Raw genomic sequence first — 14,784 nt, 5'->3', positions numbered from 1 at the left:
CTTTTTTTTCTCATTCTTTCTATCCTCATTTTATTTGGTTCCCCTTCAATTCATTCACTTTAATTCCAACCTTTCATCCAAGGACTACAGACAAAGTTGTCTCCACTAGCATCTTCATATAGCTCGAGTCCTCCCTCATGTCTCCTTGTTAACTACACGTTCTTTAGAGCAACTTCTCTTACTTTTGCCTGAAGTCACTTTGCTATTTCTTTCATTACTTTCTGTTGTCTTCTGTGGTGGTATTGTGTTACCGAAAATATTGTGCACCCTAATAAACTTATCTGGGGTCAGTGACAGAAGAGCCACAATATTAAACATAGAGGTTAGGCAGTGGTAGCACATGCCTTTAATCCTAGCATTCCAGAGGCAGAAATCCATGTGTTCAAGGATACAGCCAAGCATGTGTGACTCACACCTTTAATCCCAGGGAGTGGTAGTAAAAAGCAAAAAGGTATATAAGGTATGGGGACCAGAAACTAGAAGCATTTTGGCTGGTTAAGCATTTTGGCTGGTTAAGCATTTGGCTGGTTAAGCATTTAGCTGGTTAAGCTTCAGGCTTTCGGGCAGCAGTTCAGCTGAGAGCCATTGGGGTGAGGACATAGAAGCCTCCAGTCTGAGGAAAGAAGACCAGCTGAGAAGTTGAAGTTGGCCAGGTGAGGTTTACTGTGGCTTGTTCTGTCTCTCTGATCTTCCAATGTTCACCCCAATAACTGGCCTCAGGTTTGATTTTATTAATAAGAACTTTTAAGATTCCTGCTACAGTCTTCCTCATGTTTCCTTCTCCTTTCTAACTTAAAAGCTGGCTTGTGTTACTTTACAGGAACATCACCTTATCAACTTTTATATTGAATTTTGTTTAGATCATATTCCTTATATAATGACAATGGTTCTTTGTTCCCTTTGGGAAACACCTGGTGAATGACTAATCCCACCTTCACTTTGCCATATTCCTATTTTTGCACTGCCTTTTATAGTTGATTCCAAACCAATTTGCAACATTTCCTAAAACTGGTGAGATGCTCAGTGTCACCTGAGTTTATGTATTGTCACCACTCAAGCCTACGAACTGAAAGAAATACCTCACTTTGTCCACATACTTAGATACTTCTGTTATGTTGGGTTTCAGCTGATTTTAATTAAGTAAAGCAATAATGTTCATGTTAACAACTAAAGACATGGCAATACAAATGGCATATACTAACAATAAACTATAGTGTTACATATAATAGAGATATAAAATACATACATACTTTGACTTCTGTGTTATCGCCCATACCTAATTATTGTCCTATTAGCATAGAATCCAAGGCTATACAGTAAATAACACATATTATTTATTCACATAAATTCATTAGCATATCATATCATACTGATACTAAAGTTTTGTCTTCACTAAATTTTTGCAATATGGTTAATTGAAATGCTGAGTGCGCATGTCCAACATTGAACTTATTGCACCACGCTCTATATTAGGTTGTATTTTAATTATTTCTGACTCACCTTCAAGTGTCACATCTATTTATCAGAAGCTGTGTCTATTTACAAAATGTTGTGTACCAAATCATATTCACACTACATGTGAGTAAAGGTAGCCTAAGTCTTGGCTAATCTGTGCAAGAGTGTAAAACTTGTTAGAGATAACTCTGAATAAAAGTGCTAGTTCATAATTTTATTGAGACATACACAAACTAGTGATACTATCTAACAGCTCCCTCTTCTGCCTGAGCAATGCCTGCATTCTAATCTCAATAATCCGAAGGCACGGTGAAAGTGCCTTTACACTAATTAACATCACGTATTGCACCTACAGTAGATACAGACACTCCCATGGCAGAACTCGCTCTGGAATAGAAGTGTGGCTTCCTGGTAGAGTACTTACCTAAATTATGAGACACTACTGCTTGCTTCCCTGGACTGAAAAAGGAAAAGCAAACAAAATATACTAGTCAAATATCACTACCATGCTGCCATTATTGTTTACATCACAAGTGAACAAATAATGACTATCTCACATGATCATAAGACTATTCTGAGTATTATGGCTGATTGTCATTCACATTTGAATTTATTATGCAGTGGGATAAGAATACAGTAACTTTCCAGTTGTATATTTTAAAGCAAAAGATGAACATGAAATAGAATGTTTCTGTAAAATATTAACATTTATTATTATATGTCCATTGGCAATTTCATATATCTATACAAAGTTTTGTGATCATATCTACTCCACACCATCCAATCTCCCCTCAGCACCCTGTTCATATTTCCATCCCAACTTCATATCCTCCTTTCGTAATTTTTATTCATTTTTTAACCCAATAAGTCCAATTAATGCTGCTCATATGTATATGAGGGTGGGGTCAGCCATGTGCCCTAGAGATCATACCACAGCTACACTCCTAAAGAAAAAAGTGTCACTTTCTTCACAATGGCTAGCTGTGATATCCCTGTATCCACGCCACACATACAAATAACTATCTTGTAGTGAAATCCAAATGGTATTTCCAAGTAAATAATATGCTGATTAAACTGTTTGACACTCAATAGACAGATCAAAATATATAATAAATAAAAACAAGAATCTAATAAGGATGTGCCTTGTCATGTACCCATAATATCCATTCTCCCTCTCTCTATATGCATATATATTCCACACACTTAGATATTTCTGTTATGATATATATAATATAAATATATATGCATATATGTAACTTTTAAGACATAAACTTTTATATATGAGTAATGTAATTTCATCATCTGCTCTCCAACTCCTTCTGTGTTCCCCCAGGAACTTTCAAATTCACAGCCTCTTCTTCTATAATTTACTTTAATGTGCTTAACAACCTACAACTTGTTTTCATTCCAGTGTCTTAGTTTATGTGAAAAAGGAAGGTACTAGTGAATAAGATGGTTCAATGAAGTTAAATCCTCTCAGTTCCCCAAGATGACCAGACTGCTTGGTTGTGACTAAATGAAATTAAATGAACATGCACAAATAGAGCAAAGGTACTTCATGAAGGCTCTATGATTAACAGCAGGGAGTATTATCATGTGTGTTTTTTTTTTTTTTCTGGTCCTTCTCATCACCTGATATCCTGGATGAATTCACGAAGACAGATTTGTGATTCAGTTTATGACATGTCTACGCTTGAGAATTAGCAGTGTCCTCTCAAGAAGCTTCTTCTGAAAAGTATAGAACACATCAGCATAATACAACACCTTTTTCTACCTAAAAATTCTCCTTTTATAATTTGTGAAATAGTTTTGCAATGGAAATTGAAAAATTTGAATATGCAGCATGTCTTAAGCATGGTTTACTTTGTCAATTAATATTGGCATTTTATTTGCAAACACTAAAGTGATGATTTTATACTAATAAACTATTATAGAATGATTTAAAAATAATTAGGAAGTAAATTTGATTTTATATATTCAAACCAGGCCTTCTTCTAAATAACAGAAACTAATGGTCCAGTTTTCCATATAAAATAACCTAAGTTATTTATGGTATGAAATTCACTTGGTAAATTCACAAGTATCCATGGACTATTAGCCTCTGCACTGTCATTTGTTTTGAGTAATAAAATAAACCACCTCAACTGGTAAAATGCAAACTTTATAAATTTTGAAATGTCTATGAATTGGAAATAGTATATATATTTTCCTTTTTAATTGCCTGGATTAATTCTCAACACTCTCAGCCAGAGAACCTGGCATCAAAATGGCTCAAAGGTTGAACCATGCAATTTGTTGGTGTTACAGGATATTTGATTGCACTATGAAGCCCCGAGACCGTGTTAATAAATCAGCCTTTCATTAGGGGGTGGAATCAGGGACTGAATGATGGGAATTAGCCACAGAGAGTACTGAGGAACCAGGACGATAGACAGACTCCTAGGAAGAAGTAAGGAAGTACTTAAAGATTCTCGGTATTTTTTGGTTTTGCATGAGTGACCAAAAGGAAAGTCAACTGGTTGCTTCTCAGCTTCTCTGATCTAGCGGGTTTTCACGCCAACATCTGACTCCAGAGTCATCATTGGAAAGTAGAACAACTTAGTTAAAAACAACACACTGGATCTCCTGTAATTGTTTCAGTTCTTAGATTTATTACACCCCTGTATTATAACATTCTGAATTTTAATATCCAGTTTCTTCATACAGTAGTAACATTGTGTCTAGGGAAAACTGATAACTGACTGACCTTAAAATGTTCAGTTTAGAGGGAAATATCATCTAAGCCAAATCATCAAACAACTGAACTCCATTTATTGGTAAATAAAAGATATTTTTTTATTTCTTATAAATTATTATATGTTGTCTTAGTTATACTCTAAGAGGTCAACAAATGAATATTTGTATAGATTTGTGTCTTCACGGGCAATGTAGTTTCTTTTACTTTGATTTGAGAGGATAGTGAGTTCATTCAGAAGCCTTCAAATAGCACAATTATGCAATATCTCTTATATGCTGAAACCCTGTTACCACTGTCACTGTTCTATGTGAGGAGGACTCTGCTACTTTTAAGGAAAGCAACATAAATTCAGCAGCATATGTTGCAGGGCCCAGCATTTTCTGTGCCCACATGAGGTGTGTCCAACTATTTGTTTTCACTTTTTCACATGATCTGGCTGTGATCCCAAGAACAGAATTTGGGTCTCATTGACCACACATGCTGAACAAAACTATGCAATTCCAAGCTCACTTGAGATCATCTCCCCTGTTCATTCTTCTCAGAGGAGGATACATAGTTGGACAAATGTATACATAAACAGAATCGTAATCATGCTGTGCTTTCTCTCCACTGCTAAAACCACCTTATTTTCACTTATCTGACATGTAGGTATTGTTGAACCTCCCATCCAGCTTGTCTTTCTCCCCAAGGTTCATGCCAATCTGTTTCCCTCTCTCTCCTGGCTGCCGTCCAGTTCTGGACTAGCATCTAGGCTATTTATAATAAGAGGGAGCAGGGTTTCAAGAATTTAGTACTCTTTGGTCTTGCTACTGAGACTACCAAAGGCTTCTGGGCTATATCAGTATACTTTACTTCACCGAACTATGTGTCAATGTATAACCAGACCCTGAAAAAACAGTGAGACAAAGAAACTAGCCTGTTGTTCAAGACAGATCCACAGGCTTTGAAAAAACTGTTGGAGTACACAGAATCTTGGATTGCTCGTCTCTAAAATGAGTCTGCTGGTTGCACCTAATGTGTTGATACAGTCTCTCATTGAAGTATGACTAGTCAGGACTGTACCCAACCTTGTTAGGCAAGCATATGTTTCCTCCCTGTCTCCCAGAATCCTTTTTCATGTTTTTCCCTTCTATGTTCAAGATATAATACATCTTTAACCATGTCTGAATATGATTGTGTAAGAGTGAATATTCAACAAATTCAGGTTGAAATATAATCAATTCCTCCACAATGGCATGATTCTATTTACCTTTGGTTTAATTAGAAATGATAGCAAAATTACATGGTCTGCATATGGATTGGAAAGCAATAAAGCAGTGCTCAACTTATAGCATGTGGTCACTTGATAAATTATGAATAAAAAAATGCAATCCAGGAGAAAATATTACAATGTATGGAAGACAGGTCAGGTTGATTATCAAGTCTGAACTTTAACATTCAAGGTGTCATTGTAAAGACATGCAGGTCATGGGCGTGGAGCCATGATGGACTACACATATATCAAATAATAAAAATAAGAGTTGTACTACCCATTCTAACAAAATACAAAATAAATATATGTGATTTCGATTCCCGTGAGCAAATAGTAATTAGTCCTTGGATGGTCCCTGTTATAAATAGCCTAGGTGCTGGTCTAGAACTGGTTGGCTGCCAGGAGAGAGAGAGGAAAACAGATTGACATGATCCTTGGGGAGTCAGACAATTTGGGCAGAAGGTTCAACAATACTTACAGGTCAGATCACAGAAACAAGATGGTTTTAGCAGTGGAGGGAAAGTTAAATCTGATTACAATTCTGCTTATGTCTAGCTAATTCTAATATGTGGTCAACTATGTGTGTGTGTGTGTGTGTGTGTGTGTGTGTGTGTGTGTGTGTTTGTGTGTATGTGTGTGTGTGTATATGTTTGGTGTTTGTGTATGTGTGTGTGTGCACGTGTGCATGCGTGCATGTGATGCATGTGTGTGTAAACAATGTAAATAGCTTTAAATGTGAGATGTAAAAAAATAAATAAAATAATAAAGCCACTCATCTGCAAAGCATTGTGATCATCTTAATATTTGATCTAAGATATAGTTTGAATTAGTGTTTGAACTTTTGAACATGGTAACATTTAACTCTTCCCAAATTTAAATTTCTATATTTGATGGAAAACTTTCCACTTTCTTGAAGAAATATGATATAAGGCAATCAATGATACTAATCAAAGACATACAAAGACATGGTAGCTATGTACATAGAGAATTATTGTCTTTGTGGTGTCTCAAATCTGATGTAATCTGTTTGATAAACTAGCTACATAAATACATAAATAGAAAGAAAAATAAGATTGCAGAAGTAGTCTTGATGTAGGCCATTTAATACAACAATTGATCTGGGAGACAGGGTCAACCTTATTTATACTCTCTTTGAGCAAGATTTAGATATGAAATTACAGCAAATCATGATACATGTATTCATGCTTATTATTTTTATAAAGGATCATATCAAAAGTTTTAAGTGTTTTAGGGGAAAATATATTTAATTAATCCAGTAATAATTGTATTTTATATTCCCTGTAATTTATAATATATATATATATATATATACATATTATATGATGCCCAATTATTTCATCATTTCAAAGAAGTCCTTCCATTATGCAATGTCCTACTTGTTTGTATCTAGCACTGGTTTCCCAGTTCAAAAATTTCCACAATAATTCTATAAAAGTTTATTCCCTTATAATGATGTAAAGATAGCATGTCATATTAGACTTGAAATCAGATGACTCCAAATAATAATGCTATTTTGTAGGAAAATGTAAAGAAACAGACAGTGGAAAAGAATAAAGGAGTAGAAATGTTGAAGGAGAAACATGTAAGAAATGCAAAGGTGAACAGACAGGAAGGATAGAAGACAATTTAAAGTGCAAGCTCAGAGTCTGTAGGATCAAGACAGAGGAAACATCATCAAGGACAGGGAGGAATCCCATGAATTCTCAGCTTTAGCTGCTGAGACACTTTGGAAAACTGATGAGTGCTAGAGAACAGATAGTAAAGTTCTTTTGAGGATGGAGCCCCCAAAGATACCTATGCACAATGGATGGGCCCACACACAACCACATACTGGCATTATTAAATGGACTCACTGGGCTTTCGAGGGGGTTCATGGAGAGGGGAAAAGACAGGGCAAGGAAGGAGAGAGACCAAGTGGAGACAAGAAGCTATGATCAGAAAATATGTGATGTGGTAGGATAATGCTGGGATTAGAGGGACAGAATGAAGGCATCAACTTGATAAAATTTCTATATGTGTGTAATTATCAAATAAATGAAAGAAAGGGCATAAGGAAGACTGGTGAGGAGAATATGATGATCCTTGAGCAAAGAGAATGAATCTATACACACCTGATTCTCCTTTTCTGACCTAGACGTTGCTTGATTCTCAGAGGCAAAGAAGGAGTCACCCAGCCAGATTTTATGTACAAAAACTAGACAGCTTCTACTAAAACCCTCTCTGCTTAAATCAGGTGTGATCACCTTTGAGAGAAGTTAAATGTCCTCTTTGTTTAATGATGTCAAATAAGGTAATCATTCCAAGTCCATCAGCTTTGCTGTTGCTGGCTTAACTTCTGACATGTGTGCAGCCAGTTGGGCAAGAAGGATGCGTGCAATTTGATCCACCTTGACTGTCTGAGGAACCCATTTTACTCTGCTTATAAATGACAGCATGAGTATAATAGTTCATTTTGATAACAAGAAAATCTAAAGTTTGGCTCCACAGTCTGGAAGAACAAAATGAATTTTGACATGAGCCTAAAAATAAGAACATCTGTTTGCAGCAGGAAATAGTAATGATTTATGGTTCCAACATCACTGTGTGATGTGTTATTTCACTTTATGGTAATTTACAGCATTTAATGTACTATATAAATCGACATAAACTGAGGTAATGCTCCCCAAAATTGCAATAAAAGGAACAGAAATGCAGAATATAAATGTTTGGTTTCCTGTGTGAAAGTTTTGGTTTTAAAGTGGAGATTCATGTGGAAAGAATAGAGTGATTCCAAAACAGAATTGCTCTCCAGGCGGCTTTGAAGTCCTGTTGGTGTCCGCATTACATGCGTGTGGGAAGCTGGTGCTCAGAGTATGTTCCACAGCAGTCCCCAGGAGCCAGAACCCCTGTTAGTGATTGGTATTTACAGTTTTAAAAGAACATGCCTCTTCTGCAATGTTCCAAAATCCAGCCAAAGACCCCTGAGTTATTCCTCCTTATCAGATTTCCTTGGTCAGCAGTATATTTTTATTTAACTTTCAAAATCAAGTAAAATATTCTGTATAAGATTGTTTTTAATCTGCCAAAGACATATGCCCTTGAAAAGTTTCAAAGTCATTTCAAAGTTCTAAATCAATACCATCTTATTAAAAACACATTGATGTTAAGTGATTATGAAGCTGTTATTTTACTCACCAAAAAAGGAACTCAGTATTGAGTGTATGTATGGCAAGTGTTCTTAAGCAAGGGAATATTCATAAACAGATAGATAAAGCACTGTGGTACATACACACAGTGGAACACTACTCAATCATAAAAGGATCGGATCCTCCATTTACAACACAGTGAGAACATAGATCATTACGTTAAGGGAGATAAGCCAGTTACAAAAGACAAATCTCTCGTACATGTCTTAGTTAGGGATTTTATTGCTCTGATAAAACATCATGACCAAAAGGAACTTGCAGAGGAAAGGTATAATTTTAGGTTATAATTTTCAAGTCTCACTCCATCACTGAAGGAAGGGAGGAAAGGAATCCAAGGACCTAGAGGCAGGAACTGGAGCAGAGATCTCACAGAGGCATGCTGCTTACTGGCTTACTCGCCAAAGCTTGCCCAACCTGCTTTCTTATTTTACATCAGGCCAGCAGCCTACAGATGACATCACCCAGAAAGGACCACGGCCTTCCACATCAATCAATAATGAAGAAAGCACCATACAGGCTTGCCTGCAGCCTGATCTTAAGGAAGCATTTTCTCAATTGAGATTCTCTTTTCCCAGAAGACTCTAGTACATGTCACATTGATAGAAAACTGGCTATCACATATGTCAAATCTAAGATCATGAAAGAAGGTTAAGATGAAGTGGTATTTAGTAGAGGTTTTTCAGGGTGGAGAGAAGACAGGGATTGGGTGCCAGTTGTTACTCAGGTATGGTTAGGTTGGATTAAGACATCGTGGTATGCTATTGCTCAGCAAAGTGACTATTGAAGAGGAATATGCACTGAGTATCTCAAAAATCTAGATTTCCTAGGTGTATCATGATTCTCCTAGTTTAGATATTCTGTGAACTTAATTCATCACTGTACACATGAATAGTCCAGAACTCATGCAGGCAACATTAAGAAAAATATCAAGTGTTTAAAATGTGTAGCAATAAATCAATTTCCCCAAGCACCAGTGTTTTAATATTAATGGTCAACTCAATAAATTCCAGATTCGTTGAAGAGACAAGCCTCTGGGTATGTCTTGATGGTTTATCTACATTACATCAACTAAGGTGGAAGAAGCACCCATTGTGGTGGTAGCATTCCATGGGCTAGAGTCTGAGGCCAAATACAAAGGAATAAGTGAGCTGTGTGTCAGCATTCATCACATTGGCTTCCTGACTGTAGACACAATGTGAGACGCTGCCTCTTGCCCATGCTGCCATTTCTTCCTCAACTGATGGAGTATACTCCCTCTAACTGTGAACAAAAATAGTTTCTTTTTATGTTTCAATGGAATTGATAATGGAATAATAAAGAAGTTAATAATGGATTAGTATTCTTACATAAATATTGATGAATTCTATAGATTGTTCTGTAATGCTAACAGTAATATATTATTATAGCATCTTCTCTTTATAGTAACCTATAGTGATTGTGATATTCTTAACTTTTTAAAATTAGTAAATGTTAAGTACCTTATTACATTTTTTATCTCACAGAGTTCCCATCTATGAACTGTGCTTAGATGTACATGGATAAGTTTTGACATGTACAGGCAATTAATCAACATTTTCTTTATCTTGGATTTTTTAAATTATTTTTTTGTTTCATTTATTTTATGTACCAACCACAGTTTCTCCTCCCTCCTCTCCTCCTGTTTCCTCCCCCCACCTCCCTACCACAGGCCCCCACCCACTCCTCCTCAGTCTCCATTCAGAAAGGGGCAGGCTTCCCAGTCAACACAAATCAAGTTGAGGCAGGACCAAGCACCTTCAACTGCATCAAGGTTGGTCAAGGCAACCCATCATGGGGATTAGGTTGCCAAAAGCCAGCTCAAGAGCCAAAGAAAAGTCCTGGTTCCACTGCTAGGAGCCACACAAACAGACCAAGCCATGCAACTCTCACACATATGCAAAGGGCTAGGTCAGTCCCAAGCAGGCCCCCTAGCTGTTGGTTCAGAGTCCTTGAGTTCCTAAAAGCTCAGGTCAGCTATCTCTGTGGATTCCCCGGTCATGACCTTGACCCTCCTGGCTCGTGCAATCCTATCTCTCTCTTCAATAGGAATCCTGGAGCTTGGCCCAGTGCTTGGATGTGGATCTACGCATCTGCTTCCATCAGTGACTGACTGAAAGCTTTCTAATGAGGGATTGGGTTTGACGGGTTGGGGGCTCAAAGACATGGAAGGTGGTGAAAGAGATATCTTAGAGGGGATTATTTTGGGGTTAAAGAGAAAGCTGGTGCCAGGGAACCTCCCAAGAATCTGCAATGTGTTCTTTGATTTTTTTTTTATAGGAGCTTGTAATTTATGTTCATTTCACATTGTGATCATTTCACTTTTCTTAACATTCCACTATGAGAAAGGTAAAAATATCATTTTCTATATTTAACTATTTCCCACATACTGTCATAATGAAGTCTGTAACATTAGATTCATTAAAATGAGCATTCCCTACAAATTACAGTCTTATTAAAATTTATCCTACATATCTTTATATTTTCCTCCTAATATAATTTTCTATATTTAACTATTCTATATACTGTCATAATGAAGTCCATAACATTAGATTCATTAAAATGAACATTCCCTACAAACTACAGTCTTATTAAAATTTATCCTATTTTTCTTTATATTTTCTTCCCAATGATATGCCTATCTATCATTCTAGAATATTATATGAGGTGGTTTGAAAGAAACTGGCTCCCAAAGGGAATGGAACTATTAGGAGGTGTGACTTTGTTGGAGTAAGTATGGCCTTGTTGCAGGAAATATGCCACTATTGTGGCGGGATTTGAGGTCTCATATATGCTCAAACCCTGCCCAGTGTCTCAGACTACTTCCTGTTGCCGTCTGATCAAGATGTAGCCAGCACCATGTCTGCCTGAATTGTATCATGTCCATCCATGATAAAAATGGACTGGACTAAACCTTAGAAACTGTAAGTCACCCCTATTAAATGTTTTTCCTTTACAAGGTTGTTGTAATCATGGTGTCTCTTCAAAGCAATAGAACTCCTAACTAGGACATTATGACTAAGATCCTAAGATCTTAGATCCCTGCATAAGATTCTTTTTAAGTTCAAGAGTTTGCCATTATTTGATGTAGCTAATAATTATACTTTGCTGTATTTATTTCTACTAAAGGCTTTAAAAGACTATTTTATAGCCATTTAGCAAACACTATATTTTCATGACATGTCAAATAGTTTCATATCTAAGAACATAAGGTGCTGCATTCCTCAAGAGTTTTTGAACCGATTGTCATAGAGGGCATTGGTTTTTGATTTCATGAAAAGCTGAAGACTAAATATCAGCCTTAGAATAAAGTCAACATAATAATATAAAACAGATAACATGTTCTGTTACACTAATAGGTGTAAAATCTGATGATTATCATTCCAGAGAGTCTGGCAGGAAGGAACCATTATGAAGGATATACCAGAAGACATGGTGCCCTGACCTGAAAGGTCAAATTAAAGGTCTTAAAAAACAGTGATTGTTTCATAAGAGACTTACTGTGTTTGCATATTAAAAGTCACCATTCAATAAATGAATGAAACTGAGTAATATATAGAGAGAATGTATTTAGGTATTTTTATTTAAAAATTACACAGAACAGAAAACATAAACATTTATATAATTCTATGATTTATTTCAATCTGAATACATTTGACAATCTACAATTTCACGTCAAGAAATGGACTATGTCCAACCCTTGTAAGACACTCTTCTGAGCCCCCAATTGTGTCTCAATCCTGTACCATCATGTTAGCAGATCCCAAAATTATGTGTTCATATACAGATGCCTTCATTATTTCAAATCATACAAAAATGATATATGATGTGCCCATTTATTACTTAGTATTTTGATGATGTTATTTTGAGAGATTAATTCATACCATTTGATGGAGTAAGTAGTTTGCTCCCTTGAATTGCTACATACAGTCTATCTAGGTTTGTTCCCCTTCTCATTGCTTTGACAATTACCTGAAAGAATCAATTTAAAAGAAGAAAACGCTCATGTTGTTCTTCACCTCAGATGTTTATTTCTACAATTACCTTGTTCCAGTGCCTTGAAATTGTAATAAAGTAGATCATCATGGGGGCAAGAGAGTATAATAATAATTTTAAAAAAAAGTTCTAAATCATGATGGCCAGGAAGTAGATAAATATGCAAGAAATGTCAAGGCCAAAATTTACACTTCAATGCAATGATTACAATGAATTCAAGGTTTATCATCCAACAGCCTAACAAGTATGAACCCATCAGTTGTTTATTTCATGGATAAAGTCAGGCCCCTCATAACCCTATCACTTTTCTCTGTGACTGGATCCACTATGTAAGACAATTTCTCATTTTTTTGAGCCTTTGACTGGGCAATACTTCATATCTAAATTACAACATGTCATTGAATTGTAGTCATAGCTCAATTGTGAAATGCTCTTCAGTTTTTAGTGTTTGCTATCTATCTGGTATTGCTATTTGGGGGGTATTTGGGAAATAGAACCTAGCAGGAGGAATACGTTTTTAGGGGCATGTTCTTTGGTGTATATTATTATCTGTTTCCATCTATTGAGAAAGGAAGAACATTTCTTTTTCACCACTCTGTAGCTAAAGTTTTCCTCTTTCTGTTCAGCTCCTGTGGCCCTGCGGCCAGCCGCTTGGACCAAAGTAAACACACAAAGACTTATACTACTTATAAACCATATGGTTGTGGCAGGCTGCTGTGGGATGGTCTGTATGTCAAATTGCTCTGATTGGTCAATAAATAAAACACTGATTGGCCAGTGGCCAGGCAGGAAGTATAGGCGGGACTAACAGAGAGGAGAATTGAGGGAACAGGAAGGCAGGAGGACTCACTGCCAGCCGCCACCATGAGAAGCAGAATGTGAAGATGCCGGTAAGCCACGAGCCACATGGTAAGGTATAGATTTATAGAAATGGATTAATTTAAGCTATAAGAACAGTTAGCAAGAAGCCTGCCACGACCATACAGTTTGTAAGCAATATAAGTCTCTGTGTTTACTTGGTTGGGTCTAAGAGGCTGTGGGACTGGCTGGTGACAGAGATTTGTCCTGACTGTGGGCAAGGCAGGAAAACTCTAGTTTCAAACATGTATCCCAGAAACCTTTTTTAAAATGTATTAGCAAAGGCTAAATCTACCACACAGAAGCAACATAATGTGTGGCTTGGGGACACCTCATTCCCGCCATACCTTGGGTCAAGCACTAATGCCAGGAACCTGCCATAGAGTAGCTCAAGCATGCAGGCTGCAGCTAACTTGAGAGAGACAACTAAGAATCTGTTTTAGCTCCATTTTAGAATCTTTTTTTAAAGCTTTCTTGGGTTTAGGTGGAAACTCAAACCATTGGGTAACATTTTTGGCTGGGGTTATCTCAAGTCTCGCTTGGGTCAGCAGCCACTCAGATGCAAATAAACACTTAGATGCTTATATTATTTAAACTGTTTGGCTCCTGGCTCAGGCTTCTTGATATGTAGTTCTTATATCTTAAATTAACTCATTTCTATTAATCTATAAGTTGCCATGTGGCTTGTGGCTTACAGGTACCTTACATCTTGTTTCTCATGACATGGGAGGCTGGCAGCATCCCCTCCTCCAGCTTTCCTGTTCCCAGAATTTTCCTCTCTTTTTGTCCCACCTATACTTCCTGCCTGGCTAGGGTATTCTACTTAAGTAGATGGAACCAGGTAATCATGGATGCAACAGTCTGCAAAGGTTAATCAAAATAAACTCTTGACCTTCAAATTGTTGTATCAGATATTTTGTCTCAGCATTGAGAACCCTAAATAATACCCAGTACATGACTAGTTATTTTTACATTCTACATTTTATAGATCTCAGATTTGTTTCTAGTTAGGTTTTGGCCATTAGAAATTAGTTCCCCAGGGGGAAAAAAAAGAACAAGAATGTTGTATTTTGGTATATTTGTTGAATTTGTAATGAAGCTAATTAGTGATGTGTTTGTACCTTCTCAGTTTTAATACTCATTGACACATGTCTTTTGAATTGTCCCATCAATGTATATTACCACTAAACTCCTACTCATGACACACGTTCTTTGGTAGTCTGTTTCTAAAATTTGAATTTTGTTAAATAGTACAATGAATACAC

Source organism: Peromyscus leucopus, chromosome 16_21 (assembly GCF_004664715.2).
Source record: "Peromyscus leucopus breed LL Stock chromosome 16_21, UCI_PerLeu_2.1, whole genome shotgun sequence".
NCBI classification, from domain to species: Eukaryota; Metazoa; Chordata; class Mammalia; order Rodentia; family Cricetidae; genus Peromyscus; species Peromyscus leucopus.
The sequence above is the reverse complement of the archived record's forward strand: the minus strand, read 5'-3'. Positions refer to the sequence as shown.